General features: G+C 37.3%; 1 protein-coding gene across 5 annotated transcripts in view; it reads right to left on the bottom strand.

The window, feature by feature from the left end:
- The window catches only part of LOC113042336 (disks large-associated protein 1-like), a 114,762-nt gene extending 101,153 nt beyond the window's left edge, over positions 1-13,609 (bottom strand). For 2 of the 5 annotated variants that reach the window (XM_026201109.1, XM_026201112.1), the window contains exon 1: positions 155-451. The gene's annotated coding sequence lies outside the window, so the exon portion shown is untranslated. Of the gene's footprint in view, positions 1-154; positions 452-13,310 lie in introns of those variants that run through there. The other 3 variants (XM_026201111.1, XM_026201110.1, XM_026201114.1) reach the window with 3 other exon arrangements.
- Positions 13,610-14,137: the final 528 nt, after the last annotated feature.

The following is a 14,137-nucleotide window of genomic DNA, read 5'->3' as shown; positions in this document are numbered from 1 at the left end:
TCTTGTGAAAACAGCCTTTTACTCTATGACTCACAAATGGTCACAACTGTGTTGTAGTCCAGAGTGACTTCATTTTTTGACTTCATTTCTTCGTATATTTGCCATCGAGGGGTCTGTTGACTGGCTGGTGTGTGCAGAGGGCAGAGGCACTGACCTGCTGGGATGTGTGGAGTGCAGCGTGGTCCATGGCTGCTCTGAAAAACACACTGTGATATAGCCTTTACACTCGGACCTCCTGGCATTTCTGAATCTTAAGCCAACACACACACACAAGACATGCACACACTTAAACTTACATCCGCTATTTAAGACACAAAGATACAGTGTAAACACATACACAATTGTAAACACAAATAAAAATATGCTCGCATCCACGGATAAAACTGCGACATTTATCCCGCGACACATGCAAAGTGTGAACATGCATGCACACACACATAACACAGCCATCTGTCAGACTCAAGTCCCCCCTGTGCTCTGGCTGTCATAGATATAATACAGTCTGCTGATTGGCTAAATCTGTTACCAAACCCATGATGAAACGCACACAAAAGCACAATAAATAACTTCCTTTTTCATAGGAAGTAGAGAAACTAGAACACCTGAGGAGGACGGGAGAGATGACATTCAGTGAAAATGACATGACAGACATTCACATTAAACTTTCAAACCTCTATAAACCCGTTTTTCACCTGAGTGCCATTTCAATCTCTCTCTATTTCTCTGCGTCGTCTCCTTCCATCTGTTTCATGCGCTTCTAATCATTAATCTTCATCCAGCTTCCCAATCATTTTCCAGTTTGTGCCGTTTCCTCCAGAGTGCTGTTCAATAAGGCTCTGAAATTTGACCTCTTACATCACATTGGCACACAGGCTCTCAAAGTAACGGACTGATGGGTCCCTAATGCCCTGTTTTTGAATTAACACATTATTGCTTTGTAATAAGCCAGAGAAAGTCAGAGACAGCAGGACCTTCAAGAGTTAGACTAGGTCAATGCCGGCAAGTGCAGTAGAAAAGAAAAATCTACTCAGTACAATGATGTCAAAGTAATATTTGCATAATGAATTGTGTTTGGTCTTGTTTTTCACATTAGCATTTCAAAATTTTGTGGTTGGGAAGATTTTTAAAAACTCTTTAAAATAAGTCTCTTTTGCTCGCCAAAGCTGTATTTAGTTGGTCAAAAATACATTAAAAACATTAATATAGTTTAATTAATATAATTTATTCCTGCGATTGCGAACTTGAATTTTCAGCAGCCATCACACAGTCTTCAGCATCACATGATCCTTCAGAAATCCCTCTTAAGATGCTGATTTGCTGCTAGAGAAACATTTTTATTATTAAAGCTGCAAGCAGCGATGAAAGGGCCCTCGCACCCGGGCTCACCGCAATCGTGTGGCTTTAGCTAAAGGTGAAGGTGAGAAATATGCATTTCAAATCGTTAATATAAGTGGAATTTATATTAATATAAGTCATTTATATGTGCCAATTTTCCTGTTGCCAATAGGTGGTGCTATTATTATAATGGAATATTGGCCTTCAGATGTGTTCAGGCTAGGAGTCTTATCGAACATGTGAAGTTTGGGGAATATCGAACATTTCAAACCTGAGTTACAACAACTTCTCTTGCTGTGGCGAGACATCAAATTTTGTCATGGCGCCATGGACACGCCCTTTAACAAAATCTAAAGATCTCCACAATTTAACATTGCAAAGACCTTTAGATTAGACTGACCAAAATAAAATGTTAATGTCATAAAATTTCTTGGAGTAGTTCTTTGCAGTGTAAAACATGACACTTCCTGTTGCCAGTAGGTGGCACTATGACTATGACTGAATATGGGCAAGTAGATCTGTTAAGGGCAGAAGTCTTATCAAACATGTGAAGTTTGAGGCAGATTGGACATTGTATGTCTGAGTTACAGCAACTTCCTTTTTCATGGCGAAACATCGAAATTTGTCCGGCCGCCATGGACACGCCCTTTAACGAAATCTAAAGATCTTCGCAATTTAACATCGCAAAGGGCTTTAGATTACACTGACCAAGTTTGGTGTTTATCTGAATAAATCTCTAGGAGGAGTTCGTTAAAGTACAACCCTTATTATCAATGCTAAAAACTGTTTCTGCTGCTTCTTATTTTTGTAAAAGAAATCTGTTGTAATTTTATAAATGTCTTTAGTTTCGCTTTTGATAAATTCAATGCTTCCCCAAAACTTGAGAATGATAGTGTATATTAATTTAAATTCTGAATTGTGTCCTTTTTATTTCTTTACACAGAACTTAAGTCTAAAACTTACCTAAAAATTTAAAATTGCTCTTTTGCTGCCTTGAAAGGCTCTGGTATTTCATTCAGGAAAAGCAGATCTTGATTTGGGACATAACCAAGTTTTTTTTTTTTTTTTTCAAGACTTTGGCTTTTTATTTTCGGAAGTTGGAAAAAGGCTGCCAAATTCAACAGAATTTAGTCTTTGGCACCTCAAGAAGCTGTGTTTACATGTTCCCATGCCATATGTTAACACTCTTCTTTGAGGGTGGAAACATTTGGTAGCCAAAAAATCAAACAAAAACTAAACCCCACTGGTGTGACAGTTATAGTTTGATGGTGTGTGTGTGTGTGTGTGTGTGTGTGTGTGTGTGTGTGTGTGTGTGTGTGTGTGTGTGAGAGAGAGAGAGAGAGAGGGAGAGTGACAAAGCTACTGCCAAATTGACAGCGCTGCAGGTAATCCTCAGCAAACAGGAAGTAAGTAAATGTCAGCACAATTACACACACCTACACATTTACAAAATCAACAAACACCCAATGGGGTTTTCAAACTGTCCTCCAGGACCACCAGGGGTCCACAGATCATTTCAACCAGAAAAAGTGAGAGGGGAAAAAAATAGTATATTCTATTAATAATCAATTTAACCAAACAGTAGAAATTGTTCAAGAAAGAAATTATAGAAATTATAAATAATAGTTTTAAACTAAAATATTGCAAAATGTTAATTTCTACTTAGCAACATGCTTATATATATATATATGTGTGTGTGTGTGTGTGTGTACGTGTGTGTGTGTGTGTGTATGTGTGTGTATAGACACTACCAGTCAAAATTTTGAACCGTAAGATCTTTAGTGTTTTAAAGAAGTCTCTTCTCCTCACCAAGCCTGCATTTATATGATCCATTTATTTTGTAAGGGTGACTCATAAATCCAAAAGAACCAGTTCATACAGGTTCCTGGTTCATATAGCTGCTGTTCTCTTTCTTTCTCTGGTAATGCTAGAGTTAGTTGGTTTCATGGGGATGCTGGGACTACTCATGCTAGAGCAGTCCATGTAAATGTCAGTATGCTTACAGTTTGCGTGCATCTATGTGTGTGCACACATGCACATTTATGTGTGTTCTGCAGGCTGTGAAATTACATTTGTCAGACTCTTACTTCTCCAGCATGCCGGAGAGCCACAAGTATACATCTACATCAGCACTTCTCACCCACCCCTCCTTAACATTTTTATTGCACGCTATTCCATCCACATGACATGCTTCTTAAACAAATGCAGTCTATAAGCGGCACTCTCTCTTCACTTTACTCTGACTATGGCATGAGTAACAGAAATGTTATCATTTATATTCATTGTCTGTGTTAGATGGATAGACCTTTTAAAAAACGGTTCTAAATGGCGCTTGTCCTGCTATCCACTGCTATAGAATGAATGGCGGCATTAGAGCTTCATCTGTGTGGGACTGTAAATCGAACTGGTTCTGAATGCCTGTAGCCAAAAAAGCACAAAGCCCTACAGATTTTGAGTGATGATGAGTAATACTGTATACTACTCTTCTGTATAGTCACTATACACATTCAAGTCTAAAAGGAATAGTGCATCCAAAATTCTGTTGTCAGTTAATAACCCTCGTGTTGAAGAAAGAGAAGATTTAGCAGAATGTCCATGCTGCCCTTTTCTATATAATGAAAGTGGATGGGGACTATAAAATATGGGAATGCACAAAAAATAATTCTGGTAGACACTGCTAAGTCAATAATTATTTTTATATTTAATAACCAATACATTTTTCATTATTTTGTTTTAATAAAATCAACTCTTAAAATGGAAATCAATTATTTTAAATTATAGAATTTGCCAAATCACAGCATTACAAGGTACAGTATGAAACATTGATATTCATTCATTTGTGCTAAAGATTCAACTACACACTGTTTTTTTTTTTTTTGAAAGAATAGATGACAGCAAAGGTAATTTACATATAAAAATGTAAAAGGAGAAACAATTAAATATTCAATTTCATCCAATATGCACTATATTTAGTATAAAAAAGTAATACAAAAGCAGACTAAAACAGAATGAAGTATCTTTTAATGGAAAAACTCTAAATAGTTTTACATGTACCTATTTATACACTATATAAATAACTCGCTTTCAGAGAAGAAAGTCATACAGGTTTCTTAATACATGATAAGAATAAATAATAACAGAATTTTTTCTTTTTTGGGTAAGCTATCCATTTAAGTCTGCTCTGTGCTTACCGTCTTTATCTCTGTCACTTTTTTTCTTCACTGTCCCTCTTTCACTCTTTCTCTCTGACCAACAGACCAAGTCTATCAATAACAAGGTATGAAACCAATTTTGTTTCTTCACAAGGGAATTCTGAGAAAAACAGGATAGAGAAAGGGATATAAAGGTAGATCAGGGGGAGACAGGGTCCTTATAAACATCCCATCATGAGATAAACCTCTTTTATCAGTATTAGGTACAAAGTATCTGTGTAACCACAATAAAACACAAGCCATGTTGCTTTTAAAAAACAACAGGTATATGTTTTCATTATTAGCAGAGTTTGCCAGGTCACACATTTTTGTATTTATTTAACTTGCAATTATTTAACATGCATAATGTAAATAGTGTATGTGTAGTGTTAAGCTTGGACAGATCTGTCACACAATGCCACTTCCCCTCCTCTTACAGCTTGTCTTGTGCAGATTATCCTTGCTCACGACCGCTTACACAAATCTCTGTGCTTTAGGAGTGTGTGTGTGTGTGTGTGTGTGTGTGTGTGTGTGTGTGTGTTTTGGGGGTGGAAATGAGTGCTGCACAAATATCACAACACAAAACATGGATGTCGGGAAAGTTAGATGACAATGACCTCATCAACACTGGAACAATTAAAAAAAGACTGCCTCCCTATTTTGCCTTATTAGGAATGAATTCAAAATTTAAAAACAAATCTTTGATGTTCTGCACCAAATGGAACAATTTTCCAGCAAACATGCATTTAAATGAATTTACAGCTGTCTCTCTTTAAATTTATTGAAAATATAAAACGTTTTCCCTCACACAAGAAAACTGCAGGAAAAAAGCCCCACAGTCTGTTGTAGCTTGCAAAAACTTACAAGATCACTTCAGTCAAGCCTTCATAAGGGTGTTTTTTAGCGGTTTTGTAATAAAGTTTTTGCAAGTTAGAGTGTGGGGATTTCTTCTAAAGTTTTCTTCTAAGGCCTGCAGAAAGTCCTTGACTGAAAGCTTTTTGCAATTAAGTTGTGGCGAGGCCGGATTCATGAAAATCTTAAGGAACAAGGTAAGAAGTTCTTATTCTGAGTTCTTAAATTTTCAAATTCTACGTTTGTAAGAACATTCTGAAGTGCAATTCTTGGTAAATTGGAACACAAAATATTCTTAAATCTATTATTAAATTAGAAAAAAGGGGTCATTTTTACGTTTCTTAAATCTGGCCCCAGGTACTTTTTCTACATACCTCCAATACATTTTGGGTGTTCTTTAAAAACATTTAAAGGGGGGGTGAAATGCTATTTCATGCATACTGAGTTTTTTACACTGTTAAAGAGTTGGATTCCCATGCTAAACATGGACAAAGTTTCAAAAATTAAGTTGTACGTTTGAAGGAGTATTTTTGTTCCCAAAATACTCTTTCCGGTTTGTCACAAGTTTCGGAAAGTTTTTTTCGAGTATGGCTCTGTGTGACGTTAGATGGAGCGGAATTTCCTTATATGGGTCATGAGGGCACGTCTGCCGGAAGAGCGCGTGCTCTCGTATAGCAGAGCACTGAGAGGCTGAGCACAAACATTTTACTGATCAGAGCGATTCACTGATCAGAGCGAGAGCGTCGCGAAAAGTCACAAAAGAAGTGTGTTTTTGGTTGCCAGGGCAAGACAACCCTGCACAGATTACCAAAAAAAAAAAACAGCATTAAGGGACCAGTGGATGGAGTTTATTTTTACAGAGCATCAACAGAGTCGTGCAAGTGTTTTTGTTTGTTCCCTGCATTTCGAAGATGCTTGTTCACAAGGCCCAGTTTGACGACGGATTTGCGTATCGTTTATTTCTTAAGGATGATGCAATCCCAAGGAAAAAGGGTCACGATCGTGTGTTGGAACCGCATGCGGTGAGTAAAACTGCTTCAAATATCTCTGCCTCCTTGTTAGTGCGTCCCCTCCCATGCCGGAGACCCGGGTTCGAGCCCCGCTCGGAGCGAGTTGTTGCTGCTGCTGCTTTCGTTCAGTTTCAGCCTCGGGATCTGATTCTGGATCATAAATAAACGGCTGAATCTGACTGTAAGCCATGGTTTGTTTTTGATGATGGGTTTTCCCTCATGGTAATGTCAGAGCCTTTAATATGTTTTTCAACGGCTCTGGATCTGTGTCACAGCTTCCAAACACTCTCAACGCAAAAGCCTATTCGCGCTCGTGATTCTTTAGCTCCGCCCACACGTCACGCCTCCAGTCGGTCGTGTTTTTCCGGGAAAAATCAGTACAGACTATCTTTCTCTTATGAATATAATAAAACTAAAGACTTTTTGGATTTATGAAGGATGCAGTACTACTCTATATGTACTCAAGATTAACAGGATATTGAGTGAAAACGAGCATTTCACCCCCCCTTTAAGAACATTTCTTCATGTAAAAATTCTTAAAAACAGGTCAAAGCAGTAGAGCTGAACAAGAGTTATGTCATATATAAAATACGATGCTTTTGAGCTGTATCTTTTGTTTCTGCCCTGCTTCAAACATAACTAGTTGTCATGTTCCTCTCTAAGAGTTAAATGCATTAAGTGCCTGCGGTTCTACCAGGGCTACAGAAGAACAAGTCAGGGAAGAGTACCTCCACTTCATCAATAATTCAATGTTCCTTTTTCATAAATCTCACATGAACTGTACTTTCCTACTTACAGAGAAAAATACCTTAAGAGATTCTGGGAATTAGTGGGACATCAACCCACAAAGCGACAGAGCGGCACCACTTTTTAAAGATGCAAATGAACAGCAATGCACAACTCGACAATACTGTCTCGTTCTCTCTCTCACATCCACATAAGAGCTGAGCTAAGGCGAGCAGACACTGCTGACTGTTCAGCTGGACTGAAATATCTTCTCAGCTCATCAGCATCTGTATGTCATCTTTAATATGCTGTCACTTCCTTCTTTCCTCTTATTGAATAATGCTGCCTTTTTGCATGGGAGATGCCTGGTTTTCTGACACACTCGTGGTCATACTTTTATGTGTGTGTGGGTGTGTTTGAGTGCACAATAGGCTATATTAAAGATTAATGGCTTAAATACATGACTATAAGTCAACTAGAAAAATGGCCCTAACAGGTACTACATGCAAACAGTAGGACTAAGTAATGAAATCGATGTTCATTCAGTGAAGGATTCATCAAGACTGAGTCTAATTTACAGGTTTGTGAGTTTTCTGAATGATTAAAAAGTACAGTATTCTGTTATATCTTCTATATGCATGTACTGTATGTTTTTGCATGCAGCCCACAAGGCCAATTCAATATGTGCCGTCTTCCTATTATTATACAGTATACATTGTATTGTTTTTTTTTCCATCTCATCGCATTTAATTCAGACAGCAAAATCAGATTGAAAACTCAAGTAAAATATGGTTTCTTTTGCACGCTGGTGCTTAAGATCTATGCATGCAAATATAAAGATTTATATGTTTTATTAAGAATTAATGACGTTAACTTTATCCTGAGACAAAGCTTTGTAAGGTATTACATTTTGTTATTTTCAAAGTCTCTCTCTCGCTCTCTCTTGCTGTGTTTGATTGTATATGTGTTACGGTAGTGACAGATCAGGGCTGTGAGGCTGCCGAGTCATGCCAGAGAATTACAAAGAAGGCTGCCTTGTAGTCACGTGTCTGTGTGTAAAAGCACATTCATTAGCACCCAGTGAGTCCACTGAAGTGAAATGATGGCAGTGCATGTATGTCTTCTCCAAGTTATTACTGTCTGTTTAAATTCCCTTACACACCATGCTCTACACACACATCATAAATATAACCACTGGCTTGCTTAAAGGATGCGGTGCATGCTCAATGATGCTGACAGTTGAAGATGAAGATGAATATAAAACACACACGCACCAGCTTTTATGTTCTAGACACAATGGTCAAAAGCTCAGCACTTAACATTAGCATTGTTTATCATAACGACAATACAGACAATTAATAGATTGTAAAAGTAAAAGATAATCATGTCATGGTCATAAACCTACCATTTCAAATGTATACGCTTCACTGCTCTGACATTTAAATGTCCCTACAAATGTACACCATGTGGGTCGCTCACATCATCACGTGTTCTCTCCAGGCCACATCTCCAACAAAACTAGTCTACATTTATTTAAGTTTAGCAATGTTTTCTATTTCTGTTTTTCTATTTCTTCGCCCACAGTGAGATCTCATTGGTCCAAAATTCTGCTCCATATAGCTGCATGTTAGACACTGAATATGTTCTTGTTGTGTTATTTCACTTTGCATCTTCACCTTTATTGTACATAATATTCTTTCTAGTATGCTTTTATGTCAGGTGTATCCAAAATTAGTCCTGGAGGATCACTGTCCTGAATTTAGCTCCAATTTTCCATAATCTTCCCTAATCTAAAGTGTTACCCAAACCTAATTTCCGTTCATACAGATTGATTTCACATTGCATTATTTTCTTTAAACATAAAATTGCAGTGAATGCTTTTAAGGTGCCATGTTAAGTTAAAAGCCATTAAACTTTCAATATAAAGTTTTAGCTGTTTAGTTAGTTGAAAAATGCTTGCCTATACAAACATTGTTTTTTTTTTTTTTTTTTTTTTTACATTTGGTAAAACTTTATTGTAGTGTGTTCTTGTTCTATATTTTACATGTACCTACTATTATAATAACCTAAGCCAAAACCTAACCCTAACCCTAACTAATAACCATAAGTACATGTAGTTAATTTTTACAAAATACTAAATTAATAATAAAAAAATACACAAAAAGTATTGTTATAATATCAGGAGGTCATATGAACAAATATTTGTAATGTTACTTGAATATCCATACTGTCCCATTTCTTACTGATCAGCACTTAACCATGTTTAAACATTTCCATTGAAAGACTTCTTTTAAAAACTGGTAAAACGTTTTATCATGTCAGTGCATTTTTTTTCTTCTATCAATTAAACAAAACAAAAACTAGTCTCCCAAATGTAATTTGGAATGCTAAGAATGCATAATAAGAAGGCTCCTGCATCACATACATACTGATTTTGTTCCTCCTCTTTCTCTTATATCATTTTCCATCACCTTTCACTTTCCTGTCTAATAAAAGTCTAAAACGGTTGATCCTAATTCCCATCAGTGAGTTCTTAGCCTCAGCATTCAAAGCCTCACTTGTCCTTTATTACACCTTTTCCATATTCTCCTCCATCATTCTGAAATAAGAGACTGATGGCTGCTCAGATGGCCTCCCTTGGGCAGCAGAAGAGAAGACTGAAGGAAAAATGGATGTGGGAAGGCTGAGAGAGGATCCCGGCTGCCAGTGTCATCATGGCTCCGGAGCTCAGCTGCAGGGCCCAACAGGACTGAATTGTATTTCTCAGCCGTGATAAAGGGCTTTAAACTTCTGATTTGATACTGTGCTGAAATGGATGATTAGTGCATGAATTTACCACCCAATAGGCATGAAGTACACACTTCTGATAAAGGACTTGACATCTTATTTGAAGTACACACTGCAGCGTAAAGGAGCTCGAATGAGATCTGCCCTAAGGCAGAGGCTACGCACAGACTAAAGTACAGTAAAGACTGTCAGTGTAGCCGCAGGCTCTGTGAAGATGAAGAACAATCACAAGGCACAGGACTACACACAGTTACATTTATTCAATACTACACTGTAAAAAAAGAAAGTTGCAAATAAAGATTACAGGTGAACATTTTACTTTAAGAAATTACTGTTTCAGTCACTCCAATTTTTCATGTTTAATTCAATGTGACCATTTCTTTGTAATTATTTGTTAAATGTACAAGCAATTCAGGGAGTCTCATTACTGCCAAGTGCCACAGAGATGCACCAATCAGAAAAACATTCATTATTGATGACCATGCCTGCAGGCAACCAGCTGAACTCTCAGATAGACAGACAGAGAGACGGCCAGACAGGCAGACAGATACTGTAGATAGATGTACCAACATAGATAGACACCCCCCCCAACACACACACACATGTACATTTATGAAAGAAAAAAAAAAGGATTAATTTACTCAAGCAGATGGCCATCCATGTGGTGCATTACACATAATAAACAAATGAAATATTTAAAGGGTTAGTTCACCCGAGAATGAAAATTTGTCCATCTTCTACTCACCTAGGTGTATGTGACTTTCCTCTTTCAGAAGAACCCAACCGAAGTTATAGTAAAAAATGTCCTTGCTCTTCCAAGGCTTTCAATGGGGCTAAGCGAGTGTTTGCTGTCAACTGTTCAGAAGACGTGAAATAAAGTGCACTCATCTGTAATAAAACATCCCTCCCACGGCCCCGGGGCGTGAATAAAGGCCTCCTGTAGCGAATCCATGTGCTTTTGTAAGATAAATATCCAGATTTCAAACATAATAAATACTTTTTTTTTTTCTAACATCTGTTGACTGTTGGGAACTGGAAGACGGGCAGGCGGATGTTGTAGTTCATCAGTGCTTCGTGGTTAGTGACGAGTGCGGAAAGAGAACAAAACAAACGCTGGTCACGAGTTAGAAGCATAAAACGAGGATTGTAAAGAAAAACGTCGGAGGACTTCGAAATAAGGCAAGGGGAGACTGGTTTTCGTTTGCTAAAGTAAGGAAACTGTTTCCTTTGCTCCTACATTTCCTAGAGGCGCGCACATGACACATACATCTTCCGGTTCCCAACATTCAACAAAAGTGAGAAAAAAAGCATTTAATACATATGAAATCTGGATGATTATCTTACAAAAAAAAAAAATGGATTCACTACAGAGGGCCTTTATTCACTCCCCGAAACCGTGTGAGGAACGTTTTAATACAGATGCGCACATTATTTCACGTCTTCTGAACTGTTCACAACAAACTCCCGCTTACCCTCGTTGGAAGGCTTGGAAGAGCAGGACAATTTTTTATATAACTTCGATTGGATTATTATGAAAGAGGAAAGTCACATACACATAGGATGCCTCGAGGGTGAGCAGAAGATGGACGAATTTTCATTCTCGAGTGAACTTACCCTTTAAGCATTTTTCGGTATGAAGTATAAGTCAGTTCTATAGAGCTGAACTGGCCACCTATTACCACTCATACTGAATAAGAGTGGAAATATTTGATTAATGCTCAGTGTGTTTTGGCTGACAGATGAAGTGATGAGGAGAAAGAGTGTGACAGTCAGCCTGGCAGCCACAGATATGCAAGCAGCCTAATAATGAAGAATATGCAGCAGTGTGGTCCGAGGACGTAGAAGAAGCTCTCTCTCGTACACAAACACACACAGCTCTATGATTTGAATTAAATGACGGTTGAGTATAAATAGGAACCTAATGTAAGGGAGCAGCCAACAGTCTCCATTAGGAAAATGATTTAGATGTCTATGTCTATTTAGACTAAATGTCTTAATAAAAATGTACAAATGCAAAATGGTTTGTGTGAGGGTCATGTTTAGGGTTAGGTCATAAAAAATAAATATTGTCCCTGGAAACATTGAAATGCTTTTTTGTCAACCTGTCACATATTTTATTTATTAACTTCTTGATTTTTTTTTTTTTTTTTTTTTTTTTTTGACTTCCATTTCTATTACAAAGTGGAATCTTAATTAACCATCCATACTGGATACAAATAATAATAAGAAATGAAAGCAATGAAACCTTAAACATAAAAAATGTATTCATAAATCCACACATTTCCAGAGCTAAAAATCATATTCCGGACTCAAAGACGTTTCACTAAGAACATGCCACCTACTTCATTAATACTTTATGTGTGTATGTGTGTGTGTGTGTGTATGTATATTTTATATTATATTATATTATATTATATTATATTATATTATATTATATTATATTATATTATATTATATTATATTATATTATATTATATATAAATAAACTCATGGGAGTTTTAGATTTTTGGCCTAAATATTTTGAATATTTTGCCTAAAAATTATATTGTTTCATTAATACATTGACTTGTTGCATACAAATATTCTCTTTAAATATAAGGTCACTCATTCATTATATAAAAAAGAAATTTACATGAAAAATGTCATGCATTTTTATACATATAAACATATTTTTTTAATAGTAGGATATGGTAATGTAAACACGTTTTTAATACAGGGGTTTTATCTATTAATTTTACAAGCATTGTTTTGCAATGAGTGTTGCACTAAAATGTGTCAATATAAAACGAAAGGATTACAGAACACGAGCAGTTCTATGTACTTCACGTAAACCTTTCCGCGCGGCTGTCATGCAGTTACATCACATGACGTCATAACTGCCCCAGTCCGATACAGTTAATGAAAACAAACAGAACGATTTATTTATTATGACGCGTTTTGCCTGTGCACTTGCATTTAATGGTGCGTAATAACTTCTCCGTTTCCACATCCCTATATCTTTAATCTCCAAAAGCGTAGACGTATAAAACACTTTAAAGTCAATCTGTGTAACACACATTACACCCATAAGGTTATCTCGTTCTACTTCTAAAATTCAACGACGAGACTGAAACAGTCTCACAATCAACAGTTCACTGATGCTCCTTATGGTCACTTGAGTACGGTCCAGATTCCCCGCAGCCGTAGGATCGATTGCAGTGACATGTTGAGAATTAAACCGCTTCCCACCAGATAAAACAGTGAGAGATGAGACAATAACACATAATGACACCACTGACACATGCTTTCATCCACGCACTGGAAATCATCCTTGCAGTAGCCTGCGTCCAAACCAGTGCGCGAGCTGAGCAACGCACACACACCGCTTCCAACATGAAACTAAGCTGTCAATTACATGCACGCGCCTTACCTCGAGAGTTTCACCGCGCAGAAAAATGCAGTACTTTCGGGAAAACAGCTTGTTAAAAACATTAAATCCGTGAGCGTGCAGGTTGCGTGGATCTCAGCGGTGGACTCTGATGGGGTCTCGCAGTGTGAACGGAATTAAAGCCCGGGCTGCGGTGGATAGGAGGTCCCCCTACTATGGCGAGTGGTTCGTGCCACGGATTACCTGCTGAAGGAGACAATCGTGTACTTTTAATGTGTGAGACACGTGACAGACACGTGATAAGTACGTCGCCTCAACAGAGCATAGCTGCATTAGACAGTAATAAAGATGAACACGTTTATTTATAATCCAGTAATATAATAAGTAATAATATCTTAAAGGGGTCATATGATAGGATTTCAATTTTTCCTTTCTCTTTGGAGTGTTACAAGCTCTCGGTGAATAAAGAAGATCTGTAAGGTTGCAAAGACTAAAGTCTCAAATCCACTCCCAGAACTCCTTCTAACGCCCTCACCTGTCTACATCAGGATGTGGGAAGATTTGTATAACACCACCCAAATGTTGCAAAGAAAGGAGGTGTAACTTTGATTCTTGCTGTAGTATTGTTGCTGTCTCCGCTACTGTTTTTGGAGATGCTGTGTGTTTCATTGTGAAAGTGAAAATCCTTTGCAAGGACAGTCTGGCGCTTCCGGTAAGTGCGTTTTTTATATTTAAAGAATTTTCCACTGATGATTCAAGTGTGAGTTTTGAGCAGTGTAGAGTAGTGCTTGTTGTTTGTCGTTTCTCCAGACATTGTTTTATATTTACACAGCATGATACAATAAGACAGTATAAGTCATTATAATCAG

This window comes from Carassius auratus, chromosome 24, assembly GCF_003368295.1.
Source record: "Carassius auratus strain Wakin chromosome 24, ASM336829v1, whole genome shotgun sequence".
In the NCBI taxonomy this organism is placed as follows: domain Eukaryota; kingdom Metazoa; phylum Chordata; class Actinopteri; order Cypriniformes; family Cyprinidae; genus Carassius; species Carassius auratus.
Note: the sequence above shows the minus strand (reverse complement) of the source record. Positions and strands in the feature narration are given on the sequence as shown.